This window comes from Caenorhabditis elegans, chromosome IV, assembly GCF_000002985.6.
Source record: "Caenorhabditis elegans chromosome IV".
NCBI lineage: Eukaryota > Metazoa > Nematoda > Chromadorea > Rhabditida > Rhabditidae > Caenorhabditis > Caenorhabditis elegans.
Genome location: NC_003282.8, coordinates 495510 through 503014, shown reverse-complemented (window position 1 = coordinate 503014; position 7505 = coordinate 495510). Strand labels below are relative to the sequence as shown.

General features: G+C 35.2%; 1 non-coding gene across 1 annotated transcript; it reads left to right on the top strand.

The window, feature by feature from the left end:
- The first annotated feature begins 4277 nt into the window (after positions 1 to 4277).
- Y65D7A.1 lies at positions 4278 to 4550 on the top strand. Its single transcript, NR_153338.1, has one exon. It is a non-coding gene; the product is annotated as an Unclassified non-coding RNA Y65D7A.1 (non-coding RNA).
- The last annotated feature ends 2955 nt before the right edge of the window (positions 4551 to 7505 follow it).

The following is a 7505-nucleotide window of genomic DNA, read 5'->3' as shown; positions in this document are numbered from 1 at the left end:
TGCAAATTTTTTCATTATTATTTAATTGAAATTTAATAAAAAATAAAGAAAATGTGTAAAGTCGAAAAAAAAACTGAAAAAACACAGCTTGAAAAATTTGGCAGAGTTGAAATCTCGGCCGCGGCCGCGATCTGCGGAGGATGCGCGCACGGATCACGCACGGGGCGCGTACAGAGCGTGGACGATCCGCGCACAGAGCGTCGACGATGTGAGGATTATGTTTTTTCTACGTGAATTTGAGGATTGGGAAGTTAAAACAACTATAAAGTGCCTATATACCGATACTTTCTATATACGGATCAATATATACACAAACATATCACCATACGTTTCCTATTAATTGTGTCCCATTTGACAACTGCAACCTCAAGCCAATAAATGTTCCATTTTGAACGATTACACATTCATACTCTTGATTACATAGTTATTAGTATATAAAGTTCAGAAAAAAGCACGTTTATTTTATTTTCTGGTTCCTGCTTCGTTCTTGCCAGACTCAATTCGCATTCAGTGCGCATACGATGCGCGCCTCGAGCGCGCCCTTTGCGCTTCAGGTGCGCGCGCCAGACGGACTCCCTTATTATCGCGCGCCAGGCGCAAAACGTGCGCGCCCCAGGAGTAGCGAACTGCCGAGTAGAATAGATCTCCAAGGCAACTTTGCTTTGGTATGTGTGATAAATTATTTTCAGCTATAGAAAAACTATTGTTTATGAACATCTGAACCAGGGGTGTGCGGCAAATCTCAAAATTTGCCGAGCTCGGCAAATTCGGCAAATCTATTTTTCCAATATTTGCCGAGCACGGCAAATTCGGCAAATTTGCCGAGCTCGGCAAATTCGGCAAATTCGGCAAATTTGCCGTGCTTAACAAACTCGGAAAAATTATATATTTTTTGATATTTTTTGGAGCACCAAAACTACTGAATTCTTAACACACCTCTGGTTTCTGAACAAGTTAGGTGTAGTGTGTCTGCTTAAACATCAAAATAACTCAATTTGTTGTCATTTTACTAAACTTTTGGCGAAAAAATCAACAGTTTTAGTCAAAATTGTACTGTCAAATTTTTGACGTGTGCGGCAAATTTCGAAATTTGCCGAGCTCGGCAAATTCGGCAAATCTACTTTTTTGAAATTTGCCGTGCTCGGCAAATTCGGCAAATTTGCCGAGCTCGGCAAACGGCAAATTCGGCAAATTTGCCGCACACCCCTGATCTGAACGTTTGAACTTGTGATAAGTAGTTGTTAGAGGATAGGCAATTTATATTATACTCACTATGCTAGACTATACCAGGTTACTATGCATGTATTTAACAATGACTAATAGTTATCTTATGCCTAGCTTTACTTCAACTTCCTGATAACTTTTAGAAGTCTTGGATGGTTATCCGAGTCGTGTTTTGTAGGAATTTTTTGAAACTAATGTTTTGGAACTATGAAGTCAATCGTCAAAAATAAACATATAGTAAATTTGTTTATGCTTGCAGTTGGACCAGAAAAAACTTGGTTTTGATTATATTGTTTTGCAACTCAGGAAAAAAGAAAACCTCATCTGATATGGACCGAAAACTTCGAAAAAAACTTTCAGGAGACTGCTGAATTTAGTATGTCTGGTTTACTTTATACTCTCTTACAGTCTGAAAAAATATGGAACTTAACAGAATGCTTCACAGAGTTAACCAAAAAGTATCAACTTCTTTAACAGTTAAACCTAGATTTTCTGAATTCAGCATATATGAATTACTCGTTTTCAACAAATTTAGACAACTTTTTATTTTTGCCCAATTTTTTTCAGTCATCTAAGACTGTTCTTTTTTTTGGGCAACAAAATTTTTTTTTTTTTTTGAAATTTTAGAAAACCTTTGATAGTTGAAAAATGACAACTTTTTAAAGGTTTTTTTTAAAGTAAATTTTGAGTCCTCTAACTACAAAATTAACCATTTTACTTTAGAGGAGTTTCAAAATAGTTAATTTTTACAAAAAATTGACCAATTTTGCCACATTTTAAATAGTTTTTGATGGGTTAAATCTAGATTTTCTGAATTTTGCATATATGAATTACCCGTTTTTAACAAATTCAGACAACTTTTTATTAACTGATCCGTGATGTCTTCATTTAATCATACAAAAAAGAAACAGCACTCATCATGGTTGTTACCAAATGATCCATCTCATAACCTACAAGAACGCGTCCACTGTTCTTCAATTCAACAGTACTAGAACAGTTTCGCGACACGACGAGAGTCTAGTTTTCAACACCACTGTATCATTTGTAGTGACATCCATACATCAGCACTGTATTAGCATAGATTACCAAATGATCTACTCCATATTCAAAAGAACGCGTTCAATTTTTCGTCAGTTCAACAGAACAAGCACACATTTGGAATTGATGGGCGGACAATCCGGGATACCGTGTTTTGTAGCCAGCGGTGTATTTTGCAAGTAAAGTTCAACAGTTCAGCCCGCAATCACGACGGAAAACTGGTTCCCGAATACCGTATTTCCTCTATTAGTAAGGCATGCAAAAATAATTTTTGGACACCTAATTTGATGCAAAACTAATAGAGGGTGCAAAACTAATTTTCGAACAGGTTTTTTCTCATGTTTTCCATTAAATTATGGCATAATATCATCAATTTCAATGACAACTTATGAACCAAAATGAACGAATTTTACGACTGATACGCAAAAATTGTTCGAATTGTACTCATATTTTGCCAATTTTGACTTGTTATACCAAGTCTGTCATAGTTTACCTAATTTTTAGAACGATTTTATTATGCAAATTTTAAATTCCTAAAATTAGGGAACAAATGAAGGGGTGCAAAACTATAAGAGGTGCAAAACTAATAGAGGTGCCTGACTAATAGAGGAAATACGGTATATTGGAATAAATACAATTTGTAGTTCTAATATTGTTAATCTAATAACGAAAAAACCTCAAATTGAACATGTAACAATATTCTTAACAAATCCAAAAGCTACGAGCAGATTGTGAATTTGGTTGAAAACGCATCAGTTTTTGTAAATCTAAAACAAACTTTGCTCATTTCGCATTCCAAATCGGATATCTCACTTTAGCAAAATTGAATTAATGAATGAGATAGGCCTACGATATCTGTTTTTCTTGAAATTTCATAGATCACCTTTAGCCAACATCAATCCCAGTCTTAGATCACTTTCAACTTATTCAAAAGATCCGTTCCATTCTCAGATCTAGATAACTTCACCAACAGTCTGTGTCTACAATACCGTGCTCAAACCATGTTTTGTAGTTTTACCAACTGATCTATCACAAAACACCTGAGAACGCGTCCATTTTCCTTGAGTTCAAGACATCTAGCCCGTTTTTAACTGTTCGGTCGGAGTCTCAGAGTCATGCCTGATTCTTATCCATATCGTATTTTGTAGCTAGCCCCCTGCAGGACCTGTTCAGTAGTTGAGTCATGAACATTGATCAGTAATAGCTTTGTAGCTTCGTAGCCTTTTTTACTAGTCATTACTCGTCATTACACCCCAAGAATACATCAAGGATGGTTTTCACTGGCTTACCAAATGTTCAAGCACACAATTCATCAGTTCTAGATCATATTCTCTCTAGTTCAAAACATTCAGATCACTTTGGAAAGGTATGAGCGAAGCTGAAGAGTCTAGTCTCTTTCATCACTGTCAAAACCGTTTTTTTTGTAGCTAATTGTAATCGATGTGCAAAACTTTTGAGCTTGATCATAAAGCTCACACTCAAGATGGCAAACCCATATTGTTTCGGAGAATTTTTCGCTTGACAATGAAGCTGTAGGTCCCCTCTAATCGACATCAATTCCAGTCTTCGATCACTTCCAACTTTTTCAAAAGACTTTTCCATTCTATGGAGTGATATCGATAACTTCACCAGCTGGTTGCGTCTCGTTTTCTAGTATTTCCAATACCGTGCCCAAACCATGTTTTGTAGCTTTACCAACTGATCTATCTCAAAACTCCTAAGAACGCGTTCATTTTCCTTCAGTTCAAGACATCTAGCCCATTTTCAACTGTTCGGGCGGAGTCTGAGAGTCAGTCACAGATGACTAACCATATCGTGTTTTGTAGTCGACGAAGGGACTGTTCAATAGTTCAGCCACGAACATTGAACAGTAGGTTAAACTATGTGCAGTCTGCAAAAAAAAACTGTGGCTGCAAAGCTCTCGCAAATTTCGTAATAGCTTTGTAGCTTCATAGTCGTCTGCAAATACTCATTATTGTACATAAGAAGAGATGTTTTCGATTGCTTCACCAAATGTTCAAGCACAAAATTCATCAGTTCTAGATCATATTTTCACTAGTTCAAAGTATCCAGCCCACTTTGGAAAGGTATAGTGGGAGTTGAAAATGAGTCTAGTCTATGTTTCTCGCAAAAACCGTGATCCAATTGTAGCCAGTTTTGTGTAAAACTTCTGAGCTTGATATATACCTGTGCATCGTTTGTCTACCATGACTCCTTGAGAAGTTGTCTGTTTTTAGGAAAAACCTTAAAGAATCTTAAAAATTTTTTCAGGGCTCTGCACTTGAAAGTATATCCACAAGAACTTCAACTTCTTAGACTGAAAATATTTTGTTACAGGTTTTCTATTCAATTTAATAAAAACACGTAATTGGATTATGCCCATTTTTACATCAATTCCAATTTAAGATCACCACCAACTAACATCAATTCCAGTCTTAGATCACTTCCAACCTATTCAAAAGATCCGTTCCATTCTTAGAAATGATCTAGATAACTCTACGTCTGCGTGTACCAATCTTTTCCTATCTCTCCTCCATGTCGAAACCGTGTTTTGTAGTGGTAGAGGAGTGGTCTTCAAAAGTTCTCGTTCATTTCAAAACATCTAGCCCATTTTGAAGCGTAAGAGGCGCGGTGACACAAGAAGAGTCTAGTGCTTGAAAGTGTACTCTGTGCTACTAAAAGATCCGTTTTAAAATTCACAAGAACACGACCATTTTTCTCCTGTTCAATAGAACCAGCACACTTTTGAAAATCATGGGCGGAGAGGGAAACGGCGGGCGAGACTCTAGTCTCTACGGAATTACGAAGTATTCAAAGTTTCAGCATAACGGAAACTCTAGAATTTTATAGAATTTTCAGGTTTTCAGGTCATTCAATTCATGATAATTTTGAAACGTACATCACTGCTGAGCGACACTGTATCAAGTTTGGTCTGAGTGCACTCGTGGCTCCGTTCTATTTGCCTATTTGGTGACAATTCCGTATGATTTGTGCAAGACACCAGTTGCCTGATCACAACCCAAAAACAGTCTTGATGTATGTGCCAAATGATCAGGTCCATAATTTTCGAACACCACTACCAGAGACTACAAAACACGGTTAGGAGAGATGCGAAAAGAGCGAGAGACGCAGACACGGAGTACGGAAAGATGAAAAGATCCAGAACATTTTTGGGAACGCTTTGGGCTGGCTGAACAAATCTGAAAGTTTTAAAAGTTTAGCATGCTAAGCTCAGACTCAGGCATATGCTTAGGCTTGGTCGCCTGATGTCACTGCCTATTATAAAATTTTTTTTGTTGTTGTTTTTTTTATAGTTTAACATGCTGAGCTTAAGCGTAGGCTACGGCTTAGGCTTAAGCTTAGGCGTAGGCTTAGGCTTAGGTTTAGGCTTTGGCTTAGGCTTAGGCTTTGGCTTAGGCTTAAGCTTAGGCTTAATCTTTTACCCCTCCGTCTCTCCAACTATCTTTTTGTCACTGTCTTAATTTCAATTTGGAAGTGATCTTTGTTGATCACACAGTAAGCATACATCAAGACTGTTATGACTTGGTTTACCAAATGATCGGCATCGAAATTAGTAAGATCGCGTCCAGTTTTCTCAACTGTTCAGAACATCCAGCACACTTTGAGAGACCAGATGGGAGGGGCTTGGGAAACACCAGGAAGGACGACAGTGTAGTCTGCGGAGAACAGGAGGGACTGCATTAGGGGTGCTTGGACACTTGGTCTCTCCGACTCGTCAAGGAATTGCAAAAAAATTAATGATTTTCTTTAGATCGTTTAGTAGCATTTTTACTATCGTTTATTGTATTTTATCCCTTGAAGAAATGCAACATATTTCCTCTTCAACTTTGATACCTAATATTTTTTTTATCGTTTGTTTTTTTTCAAAAACTGACCACTGAAAAGATTTTTATTAGGCCTTTTTCTATAATTTGAATTTAATTTTTACTTGATATTTCAACAATGAACCGAGTTGTACTATTTCAAAGCGAACTAGTCGGAGAACAGTAGGAATAATGGAAATACGATAGTTTTAAGAATTTTTATTGTATTTTATTATTTGAAAGCATGTTTTTTTTGTTTAAATGTTAATTAATTGTTGTTGCGTTGTAATTTTATATGGTTATTTCTCCCAAATAGGCCTTATTTACATTTCTCGGAACGTTTTGAAATATCCAAATATCAGTCTTAAAGTTGTAGTAGCGTCAGTGCAAAATTTGTTAAACACCATTCGTATAATGTCTTATTAAAACTTCTCAAAACTTTTTGAAATATTTTCAATGTCAAAAAGTGGTATTTACCAAGTTTACGCAACTCATAAGTTCAGAATTTTGGTCAGAACTTTTTTAAAAAAAGTATTCGTACTTTGATTAGCATTGTATGTACAATGCTAATCAAAGTACGAATAAAGTTTTTACATTGTTTCAAGTTTTTCAAAAAATAAATTCAATTTTTTTAAAATTTTTCCAATTCGCCAACTACTTTGGCTGGACATTTAAAAATATCAACAAAAAAAATTGTTGGTCTTTTGAAACATGATATTTGTTAATTTTAGTTGAATTTTTTACCGTTAAAAATTTAAACACACATAATAATGTAACATGTCCAAATAACATAAAAAGTTACTCCAAAAAATTTTCCAGATAATTCAAAATTTTTAGTCAAAGTTTTGATAAAACCGTCCCGAACCTTCCAAAAAAATAGGACTCTTTTTGGGAAACTCCCCACTGACTATTTTCCAAATTTTCATTTAATTGTCTTGTTTTTTTTGTAATTTTTGATTCTCAAACTTTTACTTAATAAATAATTTTTTTATATTTTTTTCCGTGTCACACAAGTTCAAAAGAAATGCAATTTAATTTTTCCCAAAAAAAATTTCAGGAGAACAAGGATAATAATTTTATAGAAATCATTTTCTCTGTTCACAGAAAAAAAATTCCTAGTGTTTTGTGACGTCTTCTCTCAAAAAAAAAAAAAAGAATATAAAATGCAGGAAGAGATACAGTTAAAAAATGAATAAATTAGGGTGAAGAGGGAGCTTCTATTCATCTCATTCTTTGGCAACATTTCAGATATATGATAATCAACTGAATTAGTTACGCAAATAGTGGAAATTTATATTTTCATTTTTTTTTTTTACACTGGAGTTTGAAGGAAATTTTTATGAAACTTTGCTTCAAAATTAGTGCTAGGAATTGCTAACTTTTCTAGAAATAAAAAAAAGACAAAAAGGTAACAGACTA